This window comes from Nerophis lumbriciformis, linkage group LG17, assembly GCF_033978685.3.
Source record: "Nerophis lumbriciformis linkage group LG17, RoL_Nlum_v2.1, whole genome shotgun sequence".
NCBI classification, from domain to species: domain Eukaryota; kingdom Metazoa; phylum Chordata; class Actinopteri; order Syngnathiformes; family Syngnathidae; genus Nerophis; species Nerophis lumbriciformis.
In genome coordinates this window covers 13,102,501-13,115,434 of record NC_084564.2, presented here as the reverse complement: position 1 = coordinate 13,115,434, position 12,934 = coordinate 13,102,501, and the positions used below count along the sequence as shown (strand labels likewise).

The 12,934-nt window shown below is 39.6% G+C and overlaps 1 protein-coding gene across 4 annotated transcripts in view; it reads left to right on the top strand.

Moving 5' to 3' along the window:
• LOC133614516 (neurobeachin-like) overlaps positions 1–12,934 on the top strand; it is a 726,573-nt gene that overhangs the window by 443,785 nt on the left and 269,854 nt on the right. The gene's annotated exons all lie outside the window — the stretch shown is intronic.

Here is a 12,934-nt window from a genome sequence, read left to right as displayed (position 1 = left end):
TCGCGGGCTTTCTCTTGACAAATTCCAAAAATTCCCAGATTTCCCAGAATTCCAGGTTTTCGGGCCATTTTTCCCCATTTAAATGAATTGGCCATTTTTCAAAAAACGAAGTTGTTCCCGTTATTTCCAAAATTCCAGGAATTCCGTAATGCTATTTCTCTATTAAAAATGTTACTACTTCAACATTTCTCGACCGATTTGAAAAATTCCAACACCAACCATTGTGTTTTATTTCCTAAACGCCTGTTTTCATTATTGAAGGCTGACATGCACAGCTGAAATGCGTCCGTGGTTGATTGCGCCAATTTGTGAATGATGTCTGCCACATCATTCACAACATATATTAGTAAGCATTTTCCAAAAAAATGCCCGCTTCCCCCAAAATTCCCAAATTTCCGTGAAATTCCCATTGAAATGAATGGGACATTTTTCCAATGTTCCTCAACTCCCACATTTTTAATCCAATTCAAAACATTCCAACTTCAAAATATTCAGCCTGTCCAGGAACTGTGTGCTCTACTTCAACAATTGGTCATTTTGAAGTTCAACTTCTGCATTGGAGCATTCACACGCAATTCAGGAATTGCTCATCTAGTATGTAATAACCTTTAATCACAATTTGATTTTGGGGCTTCCGGCATTAGTCCCGTCAGAAGTGTGCGTGATAATTATCCCGCGACTTCTGGCAGACATGCGCGGGTTATTGAATGAAGAAAGCGGAAGCGTCTGCTCTGTGTAAAAGCTCCCAAATCAAAGTTACAATGTTTACCGTCGCCGCTCAGAAAAGCTTGGCGTGGCAGGAAGCTTGAGGCTGCTCTCACTCCTTGGCAGATATCTAGGAGACATTAGACAGAATAGCCTCTCTGCGGAATGCGGCTGCGTGGGAGCCAAAGAGATGTATTTGATATTTAAGACGTTCTATAGCGCCCGCATTCCATAAGACGCTGCCGGAGCGGTCGCACGGATCGGCGACGCTGCGAGAGATCCACCGGTGAGCGATGTGCGTTATTTACACTTCTGACAGCGCCAGACATGAAACAGAATAATCACTGCTCAAGCTCCGCAAAGTTAAAATGCTTTTTTCACTTGCCTTTGAGGTCAAGATGGCTGTTTGTGTATACTAACTGTACTTGAAATGTGTGCAATGTTCTCTGGCCTAATGCTTGCATGCACAGGAAATGAAAGCATATCAACTTGATAGGATGTTATTTTAAAGCCCTTTTAAGTTTGATCTGTTCCACACTTACTGCTAAAAACACTGTGGTTATTATTCTCACTCTCAATCAGCAATGTTAGTGCTGTATCGTCCTGTTTTTCAAACCGAAAACAGTTGCTGTTCCATGCAGCTGATAACGTTGCTGATTGAGAGTGAGAATAATAACCATAGTAAAGGATATCACCACATGGGCTCAGGAAGACTTCAGAAACCCACTGTCAGTAACTACAGTTGGTCGCTACATATCTAAGATGTAGCGACCAACTGAAGAAGAATGCTGGCCTTCCAGGTGGCTTATAAGGTTCCATGTGTTGATGCTAGAGATGTCCGATAATGGCTTTTTTGCCTATATCCGATGTTCCGAATTTGTCCAACTCTTAATTACCGATTCCGATATCAACCGATACCGTCAGTCGTGGAATTAACACATTATTATGCCTAATTTTGTTGTGATGCCTCGCTGGATGCATTAAACCAGTGTTTTTCAACCACTGTGCCGCGGCACACTAGTGTGCCATGAGATACAGTCTGGTGTGCCGTGGGAGATTATCTAATTTCACCTATTTCGGTTAAAAATATTTTTTTGCAAACCAGTAATTATAGCATACTTGCCAACCCTCCCGAATTTTCCGGGAGACTCCCGAAATTCAGCGCCTCACCCGAAAACCTCCCCGGACAAATATTCTCCCGAAAATCTCCCGATTTTCAGCCGGAGCTGGAGGCCACGCCCCCTCCAGGTCCTTGCGGACCTGAGTGAGGACAGCCTTTTTTCAAGACGGGAGGACAACACCGTGACAAGAACTAAATCATCCAGACTAGGGATACATTGTATTATTATGTTTATCTTACCTAAAAATAAATATATTTATTAATTTAAAAAATAAATAAATGTTTACTATATTTTGCTAAAAACATCAAAATTAATTGTATTTTTATTTGTATTTTTTCTAACTCCTTATTACATCCAGCCATAGAATAATACATTCAAATAAACATATTTGAAATAATTAATTTTAAATTATCATAATAATTCATTTAAAATGACCATATTTAATTATTAAAATAATTGCTTGTTTATCAACAACTTTAGCATTTTATTCATTACATTTTGAAGCTCTCAGAAGCCAAATTATGTTATATTCCTTAATATTTATTTATGCAAGTTTGAAGTATCAATTATCTAAACACAGTTTTGTTTGCATATTTTCAGGATGTGTATATATATATATATATATATATATATATATGTATATATATATATATATATATATATGTATATATATATATATATATATATATATATATATATATATATAGCTAGAATTCACTGAAAGTCAAGTCTTTATTTTATTTATATATATATATATATATATATATATATATATATATATATATATATATATATATATATATATATATATATATATATGAAATACTTGACTTGGTGAATTCTAGCTGTCAATATACTCCTCCCCGGCCACGCCCCCCACCTCCCGAAATCGGAGGTCTCAAGGTTGGCAAGTATGAATTATAGTCTGCAAATGATGTGTTGTTGTTGAGTGTCGGTGCTGTCTAGAGCTCGGAAGAGTAACCGTGTAATACTCCTCCATATCAGTAGGTGGCAGCCGGTAGCTAATTGCTTTGTAGATGTCGGAAACAGCGGCAGGCAGCGTGCAGGTAAAAAGGCGTCTTAATGCGTAAACCAAAAATAGACAAAAGGTGAGTGCTCCTAAGAAAAGGCACTGAAGCTTAGGGAAGGCTATGCAGAAGGAAACTAAAACTGAACAGGCTACAAAGTAAACAAAAACAGAATGCTGGATGACAGCCAAGACTTACTGTGGAGCAAAGACGGCGTCCACAATGTACATCCGGACATGACATGACAATCAACAATGTCCCCACAAAGAAGGATAAAAACAACTGAAATATTCTTGATTGCTAAAACAAAGTAGATGCGGGAAATATAAGACATGAAACTGCTACAGGAAAATACCAAAAAAGGAGAAAAAGCCACCAAAATAGGAGCGCAAGACAACAACTAAAACACTACACACAGGAAAACAGCAAAAACCTCCAAATAAGTCACGGCGTGATGTGACAGGTGGTGACAGTACACTTACTTTGAGACAAGAGCTATAGTGATGCATGCTTGGTTATGGTTTAAAGTCATATCCAACAATTGCGACAACGACTTTTTACTGTCAACTGAGTTTAGTTTTTTAATGATTTCTGCTGGTGGTGTGCCTCCGCATTTTTTCAACGCAAAAAATGTGCCTTGGCTCAAAAAAGGTTGAAAAACACTGCATTAAACAATGTAACAAGGTTTTCCAAAATAAATCAACTCAATTATGGGAAAAAAAAATGCCAACATGGCACTGCCATATTTATTATTGAAGTCACAAAGTGCATTATTTTTTTTAACATGCCTCAAAACAGCAGCTTGGAATTTGGGACATGCTCTCCCTGAGAGAGCATGAGGAGGTTGAGGTGGGCGGTGTTGGGGGGGGTGTTGAGGTGGGGAGGGGTAGCGGGTAGCGGGGGGTGTATATTGTAGCGTCCCAGAAGAGTTAGTGCTGCAAGGGGTTCTGGGTATTTGTTCTGTTTTGTTTATGTTCTGTACTTCTCCCTACGTCCGTGTACACAGCGGCGTTTTAAAAAGTCATGAATTTTACTTTTTTAAACCGATACCGATAATTTTGAAACCGATACCGATAATTTCCGATATTACATTTTAAAACATTTATCGGCCGATAATATCGGCAGTCCGATATTATCGGACATCCCTAGTTGATGCCTAAGGTGACCGATTAAGGTTCAATATGTTGAAGTTGTCACGATGCTGAAGAGTTTCAATGCATTGGAGCTGTTGCAACGCCAGTGTTTCATGCAGCTGATAAGGTTAGATGCGTTGCTGCCGTATCGATGCTGGTGTTTTAGGTGTTGTGCTGAAGTTGCTGATGAGGTTCGATGAGTTGAAGCTGTCGCAACAACGGTGTTGTTTCATGCAGCTGATATTAGATGCGTTGAAGCTCTTGCAATGCTGGCGTTTCATGCAGATGATAATGTTTAATGTGTTGTAGCTGTAGCGATTCTGGCGTTTCAGGTAACCAATTCAGGTTTGATGAGTAGAAGTTTCCCCAATGTTGGCGGTTCAAGTTGCTGATGAGGTTCAAAGCATTGGAGCTGTTTCCACGCCGGTGTTTCATGCAGCTGATAAGGTTCGATGTGTTGAAACCGTAGCAATGCTGGCATTTTAAAGGTGACGTATTAAGGTTCGATATGTAAAAGTTGCTGCGATGCTGGCGATTCAAGTTGCTGATGAGGTTTGATGCGTTAGAGCTGTCGCAACGCAGGTGTTTCATGCAGCTGTTAAGGCTCGATGAGTTGCAGCTGTATCGATGTTGGTGTTTCTTAATTAAGGTTCGATGTGTTGAAGCTGTTGCAATGCTGGCGTTTCCTGCTGTTGATAAGGTTTATTGTGTTGTAGCTGTAGCGATTCCAGCGTTTCAGGTAACCAATTCAGGTTTGATGAGTAGAAGTTTCCCCAATGCTGGCGTTTCAGGTTGAATGATGAGGTTCAAAGCGTTGGAGCTGTTTCCACGCCGCTGTTTCATGCAGCTGATAAGGTTCGATGTGTTGAAACCGTAGCAATGCTGGCATTTTAAAGGTAACGTACTAAGGTTCGATGTGTAAAAGTTGCTGCGATGCTGGCGGTTCAAGTTGCTGATAAGGTTTGATATGTTAGAGCTGTCGCAACGCTGGTGTGTCTGTATACATTTTTGTTTTATTATTAATTTTGGCCAAAGGGAGCACATTTCAATTTCTTACACACACTTGTTATTTCATATGTTGACCAGAGGGGGTGCACTTCAAATTTTCACACACACTTGTTATTTCATATGTTGACCAGAGAGGGAGCACTTCAAATGTTCACACACGCTTGTTAATACATATGTTGACCAGAGGGGGAGCACTTTTACAACTGACAAACAGTCAATTTGAAAAATCCCTCCTTTTTGGGCCCACCCTCATTTTGATAGATATCACCACCAGGGGTGCAAATGAGACATTCTCTATTAGATGCAATGGTTTTCCTTATTGGGACCATGATTTATGTCCTAAATTGTTCACCGGTCCTCATATGGAAGGTACTTTTTCTTGTTGATGTCTCAAGAGGCCTCCAAAAAATGTCTACCTTTTTAGGACCACCCAGTCTAGATATATCAATATTTTATTTACAATATTAATAATATATACTGTACATACTATGCAAATATAAAAATTTAAGGTTTTAGTAAAAAAATCAAAAAAAAATCTGAATTGTTTTGTTTGTAATTGGTTTTTAATCTTCATTATTTACTTCAATTTATTACAGTATGTCTCTATATACATATTTATTTTGATTTTTTTTTTTAATTAATTTTGGCCAAAGGGGGCGCATTTCAATTTCTGACACATTCTTGTTATTGCATATGTTGACCAGAGGGGGAGCACTTTTAAAACCGACACACAGTCAATTTGAAAACCCCCTCCTTTTTGGGCCCACCTTCATTTTGATAGATATCACCACCAGGGGTGCAAATGAGACATTCTCTATTAGATGCAATGGTTCTCCTTATTGGGACCATGATTTATGTCCTAACTTGTTCACCGGTCCTCATATGGAAGGTACTTTTCCTTGTTGATGTCTCAAGAGGCCTCCAAAAAATGTCTACCTCTTTAGGACCACCCTTTCTAGATATATAAATATTTTATTTACAATATTAATAATATATACTGTACATACTATGCAAATATAAAAATGTAAGGTTTTAGTTAAAAAAAATAAAAAATCTGAATTTTTTGTTTCTAATTGGTTTTTAATCTTCATTATTTACTTCAAGTTATTACAGTATGTCTCTATATACATATTTATTTTGATTTTTTTTAATTAATTTTGGCCAAAGGGGGCGCATTTCAATTTCTGACACACACTTGTTATTACATATGTTGACCAGAGAGGGAGCACTTCAAATTTTCACACACACTTTTTATTTCATATGTTGACCAGAGGGGGAGCACTTTTAAAACCGACACACAGTCAATTTGAAACATCCCTTCTTTTTGGGCCCGCCCTCATTTTGATAGATATCACCACCAGGGGTGCAAATGAGACATTCTCTATTAGATGCAATGGTTTTCCATATTGGGACCATGATTTATGTCCTAAATTGTTCACCGGTCCTCATATGGAAGGTACTTTTCCTTGTTGATGTCTCAAGAGGCCTCCAAAAAACTTCTACCTCTTTAGGACCACCCTTTCTAGATTTTATTTACAATATTAATAATATATACATACGATGCAAATATAAAAATGTAAGGTTTTAGTAAAAAAATAAAATAAAATAAAAAGATATCACCACCAGGGGTGCAAATGAGACATTCTCTATTAGATGCAATGGTTTTCCTTATTGGGACCATGATTTATGTCCGAAATTGCTCACCGGTCCTCATATGGAAGGTACTTTTCCTTGTTGATGTCTCAAGAAGGGTAGAAATACAAGAACACACACCACACACAGCCCTTGATTCCTGTGCTTTTGCAAGAATTAGCTTGGTTTATTTGGTCTAGTCAAGCCTGTGCAAATGTGCCAATCACAACATCAGCACTTCTGCTGGCCTTTTCGCTCGTCAGCTTTTCAGCACGACGCTTTACACAATTACCGCTGCCCTTTGATCTCGCAGCCGTTAGCTCCGCAGACATGAGGCAGAGCAGGAAACTTCTTCTAAGTAGCCGTTCTGACAAGAGTCCAACGTGACCTCCGCTCGACAAGCTCCACGGGGAGAAGTCTGCTGAGAGGCAGGTGTCGCCCACTGCCGTTATTCATGAGGCAGACATTTGCATTGCGAGACCCCCCCTCTCGTTTGTACCGGAGGAAGACATCTTCTCCATTGCACTGCAGTCAGATGATGAAGAAGAAGTAGTCCTGGTGCAAGCACAACATAATTGTGCTGTCTGTTCAGCGTTGCTCTTGTCACACGTCTCCAAAAGCGGCTCACGTCGCTAATCGACGACGAGCCGGAGATGCAACGCAACCCAGCCCCCTCCCCCCCCTCGCAAGTCTTCTGTTGGTCTTTCATTGTTGACCTTGTCTGGAAATAAAGGCTGATATACCTCTGATGTTCAAAATGTCTTCAGTCAGCAACTTTTATATGGTATGGCACCGGCAAGCGCGTTTATGTTGTGTAGAACGCTTAGAGGCTGTCAGTGTGCTTTATTTCTGCACGGACAAGCAGTGTTGCTTTAAACAAGTGAAGAATCAGCAGTTTATGCAGTGATTAACTGGACATGTGTGTCAAAGTGGCCTTGTCATGTTCTGCATAATAACATAGTAGGGAATTGCAATGGACAGTTATTCAAACACTCTACAGCAGGGATCCCCAACCACCGGTACGGGGACCGTCACCGGTACGGGGACCGTCACCGGTACGGGGACCGTCACCGGTACGGGGACCGCCACCGGTACGGGGACCGGCACCGGTACGGGGACCGGCACCGGTACGGGGACCGGCACGGGGACCGACACCGGTCCGTGACATGTTTGCTACCGGGCCGCACAGAGACATTAAATAATTTATAACACACCGCATTTCCTTAAACTTAACTTTGGCCAGTCACACCAGACACATCAATAAGCTTGATTGATTGATTGTACAGTACATATTCCGTACAATTGACCACTAAAACGGAATCCATCCTGTTTGGGTCCCACATCAACCTTAAAGGGGAACATTATCACAATTTCAGAAGGGTTAAAACCATTAAAAATCAGTTCCCAGTGGCTTATTTTATTTTTCGAAGTTTTTTTCAAAATTTTACCCATCACGCAATATCCCTAAAAAAAGCTTCAAAGTGCCTGATTTTAACCATCGTTATATACACCCGTCCATTTTCCTGTGACGTCACACAGTGATGCCAACACAAACAAACATGGCGGAAAGAACAGCAAGCTATAGCGACATTAGCTCGGATTCAGACTCGGATTTCAGCGGCTTAAGCGATTCAACAGATTACGCATGTATTGAAACGGATGGTTGTAGTGTGGAGGCAGGTAGCGAAAACGAAATTGAAGAAGAAACTGAAGCTATTGAGCCATATCGGTTTGAACCGTATGCAAGCGAAACCGACGAAAACGACACGACAGCCAGCGACACGGGAGAAAGCGAGGACGAATTCGGCGATCGCCTTCTAACCAACGATTGGTATGTGTTTGTTTGGCATTAAAGGAAACTAACAACTATGAACTAGGTTTACAGCATATGAAATACATTTGGCAACAACATGCACTTTGAGAGTGCAGACAGCCCAGTTTTCATCAATTAATATATTCTGTAGACATACGCTCATCCGCTATCTTTTCCTGAAAGCTGATCTGTCCAGTTTTGGAGTTGATGTCAGCAGGCCAGGGAAGCTAGGGTCGATATTCTTCTCTTGATCATCTTCGGTAGCATAAGGGACGGTGTGAGCCAAGACATCCAGGGGGTTTAGCTCGCTCGTCTGCGGGAACAAACTGCCGCCATTGCTTGCCGTACTACCGAGGTCCTTTGTCCCTGAATTGCTCACACACTCCGGCAGATTCAATGGGGGTCTGGCGGCAGATTTCTTTGACTTTATCGTTGGAAATGCATCTGCTTTGATTGTCGAAGGATATCCACACATTCTTGCCATCTCTGTCATAGCATAGCTTTCGTCTGTAAAGTGTGCGGAACAAACGTCCAATTTCTTGCCACTTTCGCATCTTTGGGCCACTGGTGCAACTTGAATCCGTCCCTGTTCGTGTTGTTACACCCTCCGACAACACACCGACGAGGCATGATGTCTCCAAGGTACGGAAAACAGTCGAAAAAACGGAAAATAACAGAGCTGATTTGACTCGGTGTTTTAGAAAATGGCGGACGTTGTGACGTCATCACTCCGAGAGCGAATAATAGAAAGGCGTTTAATTCGCCAAAATTCACCCATTTAGAGTTCGGAAATCAGTTAAAAAAATATATGGTCTTTTTTCTGCAACATCAAGGTATATATTGACGCTTACATAGGTCTGGTGATAATGTTCCCCTTTAAGAAAGTCAGTGACTTCACCATAAAAGTGGGTGACATTGTTATCACCAGGAAAGATGAGGTCACCTACCTAGGTTCCATTCTATAGGCTAATCTTTCCTGTGATAAAATGGCAACCAAGGTAATCAAAAAGGTCAACCAACGAATGAGATTTCTCTATAGAATCACCTCTCTGGTCAACAAAAGCACCATGAAGATTCTGGCGGGAACTCTCGTTCAACCCTTTTTCGATTACGCATGCACCTCCTGGTACCCTAGCACCTCCAAAACCCTCAAATCTAGACTCCAAACATCCCAGAACAAGCTAGTCAGATTACTTCTAGACCTCCACCCCAGATCCCACCTCACTCCTACCCACTTCTCCAAAGTGGGCTGGCTCAGGGCGGAGGACAGAGTAAAACAACTTGCACTGAGCCTAGTCTATAAAATCCGCTACACCTCCCTGATACCGAAGTACATGTCAAACTACTTCCTTAACGTAACTGACCGCCATAACCACAACACCAGGGGGAGCTCCACTAACCACGTTAAACCCAGATTCCGATCTAACAAAGGTCTTAACTCATTCTCTTTCTATGCCACATCAATGTGGAATGCGCTCCCAACAGGTATAAAAGAAAGGGCATCTCTATCCTCCTGCAAAACCGCAATAAAAGTACACCTCCAGGCAACTTCAACCCTAAACTAACACCCTCCCCGGATTGTTGTTAATAATCAAATGTAAACAATCAAATGCAGACATTTTTCTTATGCCTTCTGATCTCTCTCTCTCTCTCTCTCTCTCTCTATGTCCACTACTTGCTGTACATATCCTACCAAGTCAGACCTACACTGTTTCAATATCCATTTCTCTGTTCTCAGTTGTTGATGACTGATGATAACAACCAAACCTAAGCCCCCCCCCACACCCCGAATTGTATATAATGTAAATAATTCAATGTATATACCCTGATGATTATCTTGTGTGATGACTGTATTATGATAATAGTATACATGATAGTATATATCTGTATCATGAATCAATTTAAGTGGACGCCGACTTAAACAAGTTGAAAAACTTATTTGGGTGTTACCATTTAGTGGTCAATTGTACGGAATATGTACTTCACTGTGCAACCTACTAATAAAAGTCTCAATCAATCAGTCTCAAAATGGTAACACCCGAATAAGTTTTTCAACTTAATAATATTAGGGGTCCACGTTAATCAATTCATGGTAAATATTAGGGTTGTGGGGAAAAATCTATTCGAATTCGAATCGCGATTCTCACGTTGTGCGATTCAGAATCGATTCTCTTTTTTTTTTAAATTTATTATTTTTGTAATTATTTTTTTATTTTTTTCAAATTAATCAATCCAACAAAACAATACACAGCAATACCACAACAATGCAATCCAGTTCCAAAACCAAACCCGACCCAGCAACACTCAGAACTGCAATAAACAGAGCAATTGAGAGGAGACACAAACACGACACAGAACAAACCAAAAGTAGTGAAACAAAAATGAATATTATCAACAACAGTATCAATATTAGTTACAATTTCAACATAGCAGTGATTAAAAATCCCTCATTGACATTATCATTAGAGGGACGGCGTGGCGCAGTGGAAGAGTGGCCGCGCGTGACCCGAGGGTCCCTGGTTCAATCCCCACCTAGTACCAACCTCGTCATGTCCGTTGTGTCCTGAGCAAGACACTTCACCCTTGCTCCTGATGGGTGCTGGTAGCGCCTTGCATGGCAGCTCCCTCCATCAGTGTGTGAACGTGTGTGTGAATGGGTAAATGTGGAAGTAGTGTCAAAGCGCTTTGAGTACCTTGAAGGTAGAAAAGCGCTATACAAGTACAACCCATTTATCATTTATCATTTATAATCATTAGACATTTATAAAAATAAAAAAAAGAACAATAGTGTCACAGTGGCTTACACTTGCATCGCATCTCATAAGCTTGACAACACACTGTGTCCAATATTTTCACAAAGATAAAATAAGTCATATTTTTGGTTCATTTAATAGTTAAAACATATTTACATTATTGCAATCAGTTGATAAAACATTGTCCTTTACAATTATAAAAGCTTTTTACAAAAATCTACTACTCTGCTTGCATGTCAGCAGACTGGGGTAGATCCTGCTGAAATCCTATGTATTGAATGAATAGAGAATCGTTTTGAATCGGGAAAAAAAAAAAAGTTTTTGAATCGAGAATCGTGTTGAATTGAAAAAAAAATCGATTTTGAATCGAATCGTGACCCCAAGAATCGATATTGAATCGAATCGTGGGACACCCAAAGATTCAAAGCCCTAGTAAATATCATAGATGATCATAGATGTATTATACAACTCCTGATACGAAGTCGCCATTTGCTATATATTCTACATCTCTACAATGCACATTAATAAACATATAAAATGTAAAGGTGCCAAATCGAAGCCAAAAGCTAGGTTCCATTTAACTAGGTTGATGTCCTAAGATCAGGGCAGATCAGGAACAAAGTGACCATAGGAGTAAATTGCATAAGGAAGATGGAGAAGTGCTAAATTGTTGCATATAATAATTGTGCCGAAGGTAGAAAATAGACATCTTCTTTGGCCTCGTAAGTTAAAGTGCTGATATTATTGCACGTAGTCCTATTACAAAAGTAGTTAGCAATAACAGATGTATTTACGCATGGAAGATTGGACCAAAAAAAGCTAACATAAGTGTATCTACGTATGAAATATTGCAAATAAAAATCCACTGAAATATATTGGAACTAATAGCAAGTATTTCTAGCTTGATTATATATCCATGCTCTTCTATTTAAATGTGATGTATCACCTATAACCCATCAGATACTACAGTCATAAAAAAGCCTACTATGAGCTAAAATGAGTAAAAAGTCTATGGAGAGCTTTTTTGCAAAGGGAAAAGGCCAGGGGCTCCCACCAATTCCATTAATGAGTTTTTTCATGTATTCATTTTTCATGCACTTATTTGCTATATTTATCTGCCACACATGGAAGGCCGGTCGGTGAAAATAATGCCTACATTAAACCGGTCCCTGGTGCAAAATCGGTTGGGGACCCGTGCTCCACAGTACAAAAATGGTGGACTTACTGTGCTAAAAACATTTTTTTTTTGTGCAAACATGCTGTATTTTATCATAATTCCACATCAATTTGGCCCGATTCTTGTCATAACATAAAAAAATGGTAACATCAAAATATATGTTTAATTATTACTGATATTTTCTAATAAATTTAAATTGAAATGTACTTTTTTATTTTTTCACCGGCTCCTCCTAGCTGCCAAGCAATGTACTGACCCAGCCATTCGAACCGATACGGTAACAATTCTCGGTACCTGGGATTTGATGCCGGTACCAATTTTCGGTACTTCTTTTTGTGTTAAGAAATAGTATTTTTTTTTCATTTTAAAAAGTAATTTTTAATGCAAAATTTAAAAATGAGCTGATTGTAACTGCTATCTTGTTTCATTCATTATTATCATTTTATTATTTGCAATTATCCAAGATGTTAAATGACAGTAGTGTAAAGCCTACGGTGTGTGTTTTTGGTTTTTGTTGCGCCCTAAAAAGTATTAATACTGTAATATTGCACCATCTGTTTGATT